We start from the raw sequence: 11,073 nt of genomic DNA, 5'->3' as shown, positions 1-11,073 counted from the left end.
CCCCCAGCCCTGGGGACCCTGCCGCTGGTCACAACAGGACCTGCCTAGCTCCTGCCTGCCCACAGCGTGGGCATCCACGGCTGCTCCTGGGCACGGAGCTGAGCCAGTGCTGCTGCCGGCTGGGCTTTGCTGCTGCTGCCACCCGGACACTGGGCTGACAGCTCCATGTGTTTATTGCATCAGAAGAAGGGGCCGTCTGCTACCTGGGTGGGGATGGGGGGGACGAGGGTTGTGAAAAATGCGTAGTTTATAATTGATTTTTCACAAATACTAAAATGAATATTATAGGTGTTGCATTAGAATCTATTGCTGAATTAATTCATTTAAGTAGTGTGTTAAATATAGTTTTAGCTTATAAAAAATGTTAAAAAAGAAGCTACAGTATGTAAGATACTTTTTTTTAAAGAAAGGACTCACAGCAGGATAGCAGCCACCGGACACATATATCTGTCAGAGAAAAAGAATTCATTGCCCTCTTATCAGAAGAAACGAACTTCTTCCCGCCTCGAAGGCACTGTTAGGATTCAGAGGTAGAAGTTGATGATGAGTGGACCGAATCCTGTATTTGAATGGAATTTATGCATCATGTATGAAGTGTATGAATATGCAACAGGGTATTGTTTTTAAGGGTTAATCCTCTGATAACAGGTGTCCTCTTTTGAGCTTGTGCTGCCTGGACAAGAGGGTAGCACAAAGAAAAAGGTACCCGGACGTCCGTAACTCTTTGTTTCTATTGTCTCATATTGTCCTAATTCAAATTGTGCAAATTATCATTACTCTAATTGTATTACTACCTATATAACCATTTTATTAAACTTTAAAATTTTAAAAACAAGTGATTGGTGTTTTTCACAGGGGTATAACCTACAGGGTAGTTTAGAGGACAGGGCCAGGGGGCTCCGGGGCAGAGGAAGGGACATGTTGGTTGCAGGAGGGACTGGAGGGTGCTGGGATGCTGCTGGGGTCTACGGAAGAACTCGGGAATGGGCTGGGACGGGACAGAGGAAGATCAAAAAGGGGATGAGGGCAGCTCAGGGATTCACATGGGGAGAGGAGGTGGCACTGGGATCTACAATGGGAGAATAGCAGGTTTCGTCTTAGATGGCTGTTCCGGGATCCTCTTCTCAGAACTCTTGACAGGTCTGCCCAGGCCCTCCAGATGTGAGGTGCTGCCGCCTTTAAACTCCTGTCCAGAGGTGGAACTGTGGAGAGAGGAGGTGGCTGAGGCCCCAGATGCCAGTGGCACACAGGGAGCCTCCTGCACAGCAGGGCCCAGAGCTGGCCAGGCTCCCCAGCACGGCTGGAGCTGCTGGCACAACTCGGCCCAGCTGCACAGCTGCCCCTCAAGGCCCCGGCCAGCAGGGCACGGCTCTGGGCAGGCTCCCTGGGCAGGAGCGGGCCCCAGAGCGCCTCTGCCTTTCAAGGGCAATCTTGTCCCTGCTCTTTCTCCTCCCCACTGTGCTTTGCCTCTGCCCTGTGCCCCTGGGGCTGCTCTGGGCCAGGCAGCCTCAGTGGGAGCCAGACCTGGCTGCAGCCCCAGCAGGCCCCCCAGGACAAGGCCCAGCAATGAGGAGGCCAATGAAAGCTCTGGGCAGCAGCAGAACCCTCAGCAGAGTTCTTTGGACAATCATGGACTGGCCACACCTACACCGTAGCCTCACTGGGAATGTTTCCTGTCTGCAGTTGACTTTCAAAAGAAGCTGTTTGAGGGGGACAGTAACAAAACACTCACCCGTTTCTCTTCCAGGAATACCCGATTCCAAAGCAGCACAACATGAAGACAAGCTCCAAAAGAAGTAGGCCTGCCAGTAACCCCAGCCAGCAGCCTGTTCCCTGACAGAAACCCCCTCCAGGGCCCTTCTGGGAATCAGGAACATGCGCAGTGGTTCCAGCTGCACCTGTGGGAGCAATGGGGAGCGTGAGACCGTGCGGTGCTGCACTGCTGAGCTGGCAGCACGGTGGATGCGGGCAGGACGTTCTGCATTTTCCCCAGAGCTGGGGCCTGCAGGCACCTTGCCGCCCCTTGGCACAGGCTGTGCCACTCAACAAAGCCCAGCAGGCCGGGAGAAGAGCCCGGGGGCAGTGCAGCTGCTTGGGCAGTGGCTGCTTGGAGGGACATGGGCCAAACCCATCCCTGAGCAGCCACTGCCAGCCATGGCCCTCCCTGCCCCGTGACAGCTCCCCCAGCCACAGGGCACTGAGTCAGGCCCTGTCAGGACCCAGTGCAGCCCCTGCCCAGTTGGGAGCCAAGGCCGGCTCTGGCCCTGGGCTCACGGCAGGGCTCCCGCTCGGGGCTGCTCCTGTGCCTTGGGCCTCTGGGCACTCAGGGCCAGCTCCAGAGCAGCTGCAGTGGGAGGGACGTTGGTGCACGAGTCCCCTTTCCCCGGGGCTGTGAACGAGCTCCAAAGGCACCTCCAGCTTTGGCTACTGCCAGGCCGTGCAAGGGCAGACCCTGCGGGAAGAGCTGCTGCCATACAGCCCCGCCAAGCCCTGCTGAGCCTGGCACAGCAATTACCTTCTGTGCTTTCACCTGTGCTTGGCATCACATTTGTTCCTGCAGTAGAGCCTGACACTGACCCACTGCTTGCTCCGCGTTGTGGCTCCTTTTGCACAGGTTTTTGGTCCATCACTTGAAAAAGAAAGAGGCACAGCTGGATCAGATGGACACATTCCCCATTGGGGAGGTGACATCGGCAGGAGGTAACACTTGTAAATGTCAGTGTGAAGATTGGGAAAATGCCGATGCTGTTGGGGCTGGGCCAGAACACTCCCTCCTCCAAATTGCTGTGCCTCCTGATCTGCTCAGAGACAGGGATGTTGCAGGGGATCTGAGGCCCGTGGTGTGGTTTGGGCTGTCTGTCAGCTGATGCCCAATGCCTTCCTGCAGAGGCTGGGGAGATGCTGCAGCCAGGCCAGGCTTGGAAACAGCCCTGCAGGGCGTGGAAGCAGCAGCGGGGCAGCGAGGCTGCCATGGATCCCTTCCTGCTGTGCCGGGCACGGCGTGTCCAGATGTGCAGCCAAAGCCCCCGGCTGCTGAGTGCCAGGACAAGGCTGAGGGAATGCACCCACCTTGTCCTGCCTGTGCCCCATTCAGTGTTTGTCTCAGGAATTCATTTGAGTCAAAAGATGTTTTGGCTGCACTATCATGGGTCTTTCCTTTTGGAGGACCTTAGCAGAAAGTAGTTCCAGTTCCCATGAATGGATGCCACAAAAGCAGGGCTCAGGCTGTGGCGTCAACAGGGGCACACTACTCACCCCTGTGATGGGAGCTGGGTTGGTGCCAAGAATCCTGCTGAGCTGAAGGAGAAGTCCTCCCTGCAGACACATCTGTAACACATCAGCCACAGAAGCTTCTGCCATCTCTGCTCAGCTGCACGGGCACCACTGAGCCCCAGGAGCAGTGAGGGGACCGCGCAGGGTGAAGGGCACACACGTGCATGGCTCTGTCCTGGCACCTGCAGCGATGCCCCCCTGGCCGAGCTTTGGGCTCTGTGCTGGCAGCTCTCCCAGGGGAAAGGCCTTGCCTACCCTCACCATCTCCCTGAGGCTCAGTCCTGGATGTGGTTTGTGAAGCCAGATCTCTGTCAGCAGCAGGTTCAGCTGCAAAGAAAGGCAGGACAGAACAGCTCCCATGGCACTGTAGGAGATCCTCAGGCTGCAGGCAAGTCTCAGCCCCGGGGCACAGCCCTGGGCCTGGTCCCTGCCTGCTCTGCTCTTCTCTGTGACTGCACAGAGCACACAGAAGGACACATGGCCATTGTACACAGGAGGAGGATGGACAGCTAAATGCTCCTTCCTCCCACTGACAGCCATCCTGTGGGATCACTCAGGGCTCCAGAAAGAGCAGGGCAAGAATTCCAGATTCCTTCAACCGTGAGATTATGTTAAGGGGAATGGAAGGCGAGTGAGCTCTTGTCACACAGACGCTGATTATTGTCTCTGGAAAGGCACACTGAGAACTTGCCTCCAGCATCTTCCAGGAATTTCAAGCCATTTTCCAGCAGGGCTTCCAAATAATCCATGTTACGATTCCAGTCTAGAACAGAGCACAGATCAGAACCATTTCCATGCTGTGCTGAGATCCCCATCTGTCTCTGGGAATTGGGCACTGCAAGGGGTTCGGTTAAGGCCATGGAAGTCAGGTGTGAATGGGCATGGCCAAAGCTGCACAGGGGCCTGGGGAGCTCTGGGCTGGCTCCTGGTAACTCTCCACAATCTTTGCAGGTTCTGGGCAATGTCCCTGGTGGCCTGGCTGGAGTAGCCCAGGGCCCTGGGGCTCTCTCCCTCACACACAGGGAGGAAATCCTCCCTAAAGCCCAGAGGGAAACTGCAGCAGGCAGTGCCACAGCTATCCCTGCCTCCCTCTGTGCCTCCTGCTCTCCTTCTGCTGGGACACTGCCCAGTCCTTGAGGGCACATGGCCAGGTCCTGTCAGGACCCACTGGAGCCTTGATCTCCCCCTCTGCCCTTTCCCCACCATGGGCACCCCGTGCAGCTGCTCCCAGGTTTCGGGAAGTGTCTCCCACGGAGGGAGCCCAGCAGGACAGCTCAGTACGCGAGTGCCCTGAGCCTGCTCGGGACAATTCCTCTGAGCTGTGCCTGTCTTGTCCGGGCTGTGCCCGCAGTGCCAAGCAGCAGAGAGGGCAGCTCAAGCCTCAGCAGGGCTCAGGCCCAGAGGCACAGCAATTACCTCCTGTGGCTGTGCCTGGCATCGCCTCCCTTCCTGCAGCAGAGGCTGGCACAGAATCTCTGCTTCCTGTGGGAAACGCCGCCTTCAGAACAGCCTCTGCATCCACTTCTGGAGAAAGGAAAAGGAACACTGGATCAGATGGGGCTGTTTCCCATCCGCAAGGGTGCAGCTCAGGAGGCAATGCTTCTCAAAGACATGGATAAGAATCAGGAAAAGGCCCAGGCTCTTGGGATTGGTCCAGAGCACTCCCTTGTGCAAACAACTGTGCGCCTCCTGATCTGCTCAGAGACAGGGAAATTGCAGGGGATGTCAGGGTGTGCATGGCCTGTGGTGCTGTTCGGGCTCCCTGTCAGCTGCTGCCCAATGCCTTCCTGCAGAGGCTGGGGAGTAGCTGCAGCCAGGCCAGGCTGGGAAAACAGCTCTGCTAGGAGTGGAAGCAGCAGTGGGGCAGCGAGGCTGCCATGGATCCCTTCCTGCTGTGCCGGGCACGGCGTGTCCAGATGTGCAGCCACAGCCCCTGGCTGCTGAGCCCCAGGACAAGGCTGAGGGAAGCACCCACCTTGTCCTCCCTGAAGCTCTTCCTTCAGCAGTTGCCACATGACTTCAAATGGCTTCTGGAATTTCCTGGCTGTTGTGTGTTTTGGCTTTACTGTTGGAGGATCTTGACAGAAAGTAGTTCCATTTCCCATGAATGGATGCCACAAATGCAGAGCTCAGTCTGTGGGGCCAGCAGGGACACACTACTCACCCCGGTGATGGGAGCTGGTTTGGTGCTCATTATCCAGCCCAGGAGTTGGTGAAGTTGTCCCTGCAGTCACATCTGTAACTGAACAGCCACAGAAGCTTCTGTCACCGGGTTCTTGCCAGGTTGTCAATGATTACGCCTTGGTGGAACAGTGAGAACGCACCTGCAGAACCCTCAGTGGGCTTCACAATTTCAAACCTCCAGGTTAATGGAGAAGCCTTCCCAGTATCCCAGTCTGGAAGCAAACCAAGATGAGAACAGTTTCCTTTTGTGCCAAGGCTGGCTCTGGCCCTGGGCTCGCGGCAGGGCTCCCGCTCGGGGCTGCTCCTGTGCCTTGGGCCTCTGGGCACTCAGGGCCAGCTCTGGAACATCTGCAGCGGGCGGGACGTTGGTGCACGAGTCCCCTTTCCCCGGGGCTGTGAACGAGCTCCAGAGGCACCTCCAGCTTTGGCTGCTGCCGGGCCTGTGCAGGGCAGGCCCTGGGGAAGAGCTGCTGCCACACAGCCCTGCCAAGGGCTGAGCCTGGCACAGCAATTACCTTCTGTGCCTGTGCCTGTGTCTGGCATCTCCTCCTTTCCTGTGGCAGGGGCTGGCAACAAAGAGCGACTGCTTCCTTCAGGAAATGCTGCTTTCCACAGAACCTCTATGTCCATCTCTTGAGAAACAAAGGGAGACAGCTGCATCAGAGGGAGCTGTTTGCTATTTGGGTGCTGGCATATATAGGAGGCAATATTTGTTAAAGACCAGGAAAATGGCCAGGTTATTGGGGCTGGGTCAGATCACGCCCTGCTGCAAACCACCTCCTTTTCCTAATCTGGAGACCATGATATTGTGGGGAATTTCAGGGCCTGTTGATGTTTGTTCGGCCTGTCAGCTGATGCCCAATGCCTTCCTGCAGAGGCTGGGGAGAAGCTGCAGCCAGGCCAGGCTGTGAAACAGCCCTGCAGGGCGTGGAAGCAGCAGCAGGGCAGCGAGGCTGCCATGGATCTCTTCCTGCTGTGCCGGGTTCAGCATGTCTCGATGTGTAGCCAAAATCCCCGGCTGCTGAGCCCCAGGACAAGGCTGAGGGAAATGCTCTCACCATTCCCTTTTTGCAGTTCCTCCACTATTTGTTTCAAGACGTTGTTTGACTTAAGCGATTTCGTCTCGCCTCTGGGTTTGTTCTTCCTTCTCGGAGGACCTTAAGAGAAAGTAGTTCCATTTCCCATGACTGGATGCCACAGAAGCAGGGCTCAGCCTGTGGGGTCAGCAGGGACACACTACTCACCCCTGCGATGGGCGCTGTGCTTGCGTGCAGGAACCAGAAAAGGAGCAGCAAAGGTCCTCCCTGCAGAGGCACCTGTAACTCAACAGACACAGAAGTTTCTGTCACCTGGTCCTGCCAGGTTGTCAATGATTAATCCTTGGTGGGACAGTGAGAACATACCTGCAGGAGGCTCCAAGGGCTTCAAAACATTAATCAGCCAATCTAATGGCGAAACCTTCCCAGCAACCTCATCTAGAACAGAACAGAGAGGACAACATTTTTCAGGGCGTGCTGGGATCCCATTCTGCCCCTGGGAAATGAGCTATGTGGGGGTCGGATAAAGTCATGGGAGCCAGACGTGAATTGACACGGCCAAAGCTGCACAGGGGACTGGGGAGCTCTGGGCAGGCTCCTGGTCACTCTCTACCCACTTAGCAGGTCCTTTGCAACATCTCTAGAAGGGGCAACGGGAGTAACCCAGGGCCCTAGGGGCTCCAACTCAAACACAGAGGAAATCCTCACTAAAGCCCTGGGGAAATCTGCAGCAGGCAGTGCCACAGCTATCCCTGCCTCCCTCTGTCCCTCCTGCCCTGCTTCTGCTGGGACACTGCCCAGTCCTTGAGGGCACATGGCCAGGCCCTGTCATGACTCACTGGAGCCTTGCTCTCCCCCTTTGCCCTTTCCCCACCATGTTCACCCCGTGCAGCCGCTCCCAGGTTTCGGGACGTGTCTCCCACGGAGGGAGCCCAGCAGGACAGCTCAGTACGCGAGTGCCCTGAGCCTGCTCAGGACAATTCCTCTGGGCTGTGCCCGTCTTGTCTGGGCCCTGCTTGCAGTGCCAAGCAGCAGAGAGGGCAGCTCAAGCCTCAGCAGGGCTCAGGCCCAGAGGCACAGCAATTACCTCCTGTGGCTGTGCCTGGCATCGCCTCCCTTTCTGCAGCAGAGGCTGGCACAGAATCACTGCTTCCTCCAGGGAACTCAGCTTTCAGCACAGGCGCTCCTTTCATTTCTGAAGAATGGAAAAGAGACCGCTGGATCAGATGGAAGCATTCATCATTGGGAATGGGGAAGATGACAGCTTCAGGTGGCAATAGTTGTGAAAGGCATGGATAAGGATCAGAAAACACCCTGGATTTTGGGACTGTCCCAGACGGGTCCCTTCTCCAAACAGCCCCTACACCTGATGTGCCCTGTGGAGACAGGGAAATTTCAGGAGATTCTCAGGCCTGTGGTGGGGTTTGGGCTGCCTGTCAGCTGATACCCAATGCCTTCCTGCAGAGGCTTGGGAAAAGCTGCAGCCAGGCCAGGCTAGGAAACAGCCCTGCAGGGCGTGGAAGCAGCAGCGGGGCAGCGAGGCTACCATGGATCCCTTCCAGCTGTGCCGGGCACAGCGTGTCCAGATGTGCAGCCAAAGCCCCCGGCTGCTGAGCCCCAGGACACGGCTGAGGGAATGCATCCACCTTGACTTCTCTGAAGTATTCCCTTCAGCATTTGCTTCACGTGTTTCGATGATTGCAGGGATGTCTTGTCTCTTGTGTGTTTGATCTTCCCTGTCGGGGGTCCTTGGAGCACTATATTTCCATTTCACATGAATGGATGCCACAAAAGCAGGGCTCAGCCTGTGGGGTCAGCAGGGACACACTACTCACCCCTGCGACGGGATCCTGGCTTCCGTGTAGGAATGATCACAGGGACAGGAAAAGGCCTCCCTGCAAACACATCTGTAACACATCAGCCACAGAAGCTTCTGCCATCTCTGCTCAGCTGCACGGGCACCACTGAGCCCCAGGAAGAATGAGGGGATCGTGCAGGGTGAGGGCACACACATGCATGGCAATGTCCTGGCACCTGCAGCGATGCCCCCCTGGCCGAGCTTTGGGCTCTGAGCTGGCAGCTCTCCCAGGGGAAAGGCCTTGACCTACCCTCACCATCTCCCTGAGGCTCAATCCTTAATGTGGGTTGGGAAGCTAGATCAACTTCACCAACAGGTTCAGCTGCAAAGAAAGGCAGGACAGAACAGTACCCATGGCACTGTAGGAGATTCTCAGGCTGCAGGCAAGGCTCAGCCCCGGGGCACAGCCCTGGGCCTGGCCCCTCCCCGTTCTACTCTTCTCTGTGACTGCACAGAGCACACAGAAGGACACACAGCCATTGCACATGGGAGGAGGATGGACAGCTAAATGCTCCTTTCTCCCACTGACAGCGATCCTATGGGATCACTCAGGGCTCCAGAAAGGAGCAGGCCAAGAATTCCAGATTCCTTCAACCATGAGATTATGTTAAGGGAAATGGAAGGCGAGCGAGCTCTTGCCACATCGACAGTGATTATTGTCTCTGGAAAGGCACACTGTGAACTTGCCTCCAGCATCTTCCAGGAATTTCAAGCCATTTTCCAGCAGGGCATCCAAATAATCCATGTTATGATTCCAGTCTAGAACAGAGCACAGATCAGAAGCAGTTCCGTGTTGTGTTGGGATCCCCTTCTGCCTCTGGGAATTGGGCACAGCCAGGGGGTTGGTTAAGGCTATGGGAGCCAGATGTGAATGGATAAGGCCAAACTGCACAGGGGCCTGGGGAGCTCTGGGCTGGCTCCTGGTCACTCTGCATCCTCTTTGCAGGCCCTGTGACACATCCCTGGAGAGGAAACTGGGGCTGCCCAGGGCCATGGGAGCTCTCTACCTCCCCCAGAGGAAACCCTCCCTAAAGGCCTGGGGAAAACCATCCCCAGCGCTTCCCGGGGAGCAGGGAGCGCTGTCCCAGGAAAGGGGAGCCAGGCTGCCGGCTCACCTGCTCGCCGCACTTGCAGCGGAGCAGCCTGGGCAGCCCTGGCAGGCAGGGCCACGGCCAGGAGGAGCAGGAGGAAGAGGCGCAGAGCAAGGGCCATGGTGCCTTGCCCTCTGCCAGTCCCACAGCTCTTGCTGCCACCGCTGTCCTGACACCGCTGTCCCAATGTCAGCACCACTGCTGCCACCGCCGCTGCTGCCGCAACAGTTGTGCTCAAGGACTGAGTGCTCGCTCCTTGTGCCGCTGTGCAACCACCGGGTCTGGGACATCTGTGACCTCAGAGTCAACTGTGACCTCAGCCTGCTGTGACCCCTGAGCCTGCTGTGACCTCAGCCTGCTGTGACCCCTGAGCCTGCTGTGACTTCATGGCCTCAGCTGTACCCCCAGAGTGTGCCCACATCTGTACAAGTGGGCTGCCCTGATTGTAAATGTTGTGCTTCATCAAAGGGCCATTGCTCAGCAAATGTTGTTTTTTTCCTGCTTCCATTGCTGGTCAGTCAGGCTGTGTCTCTGAAGATGCTCTTGATTGTTGCAGTTTGAATTTATTTTATTGATTCCTGTTTAAGTGGTTCATGGTTTACCCATGGGTTTTACCCTCCCTCAAAGCTGTCCCTCATGCCATTCCCCGCCCCTTGTTCCAACTCTTTCCCTGCCTGTCATGGCACCCCAGCCTCTTGGTTCCCGAAGGAACCTTCAGGCCAATCTCTGACTGCAACAGCCCTTTGGAATTCCCCTATTCTGGAGGCCCCGTGGGCCAATGTGAGCCATCCTCTCCACTCTCCTACCGCAATGGGCCCCAGACACTTGACTAATCCCCTCACTGCTCTCCTGAGGATTCCCTATTGGTCAGCTGTTTGTATGCACCCCCTGACTTGTATCTGTATAAAACCCCTTGCACAATAATTCTAGGGGCTTTTTATCCTATTTCTTTCACCTGGAATAAACTCTTCCTTGTGGAACCTCAGAGGGCCTCCTCCTTTCTCCTCTGCCTGGTCCCTGTCATGGCTGGTGTCTGGTTCTAAAGGTTCTGCCTCTGGTAAATCGCTATCCTGGGGCAGTTCCCTACTCCTGTGGTGGTGCCGGAGTTCTAAGAGTTAGACCGGGTTCCGACAGTCTCTTCACTAATCCCCCGAATGTCCCTTCTTCAGGGCCTGCTCTGGTGCCCTGCCATCTCCCACACCAGAGTGGGATTCACATACTGCAGCCCAGAGTTAGGTTTGTGCAACAGTGAAATGGGTGTGGTCAGCAGGATTGCTGGAGATAAATCCCTACAGAACTAAAGAAAATGTGTGCACCAAGGTAGGGCTTGAATAGGCACAGGAATTTTGGAAAGACGAGGACAAGGTAGCAGAGAACAATGTAAAAATCATCTGAAAATAAAAGGAGGAAATGCTAAAGGAGTTATTTGTGCAGATTTGGAGATTTATTTTTCTTGGGTGCAAAGTAAAATCAAAAGGTCCTAAATGCCCAAAAGATTGGAAACGTGGAATGTCCTCCATAGCAGAGTGTCAGACCTCTGTATCCTTAAAAAAATTTTATGGTGGTGGAACAGTGGCAGCTTGAGCTGGTGCCTCTGGGGGACTCTGAACAAAGAACCCCTGGGCTTTGA

The 11,073-nt window shown here is 55.9% G+C and overlaps 1 long non-coding RNA gene across 1 annotated transcript; it reads right to left on the bottom strand.

The window, feature by feature from the left end:
• Positions 1-5,248: 5,248 nt before the first annotated feature.
• Positions 5,249-5,716, bottom strand: LOC141726598 (uncharacterized). The gene is made up of 3 exons (XR_012577722.1): positions 5,598-5,716; positions 5,438-5,515; positions 5,249-5,350 (listed from the first exon to the last, which is right to left on the bottom strand). It is a non-coding gene; the product is annotated as an uncharacterized LOC141726598 (long non-coding RNA).
• Between the last annotated feature and the right edge of the window lie 5,357 nt (positions 5,717-11,073).

Source organism: Zonotrichia albicollis, chromosome 36 (assembly GCF_047830755.1).
Source record: "Zonotrichia albicollis isolate bZonAlb1 chromosome 36, bZonAlb1.hap1, whole genome shotgun sequence".
NCBI classification, from domain to species: Eukaryota; Metazoa; Chordata; class Aves; order Passeriformes; family Passerellidae; genus Zonotrichia; species Zonotrichia albicollis.
The sequence above is the reverse complement of the archived record's forward strand: the minus strand, read 5'-3'. Positions and strand labels throughout refer to the sequence as shown.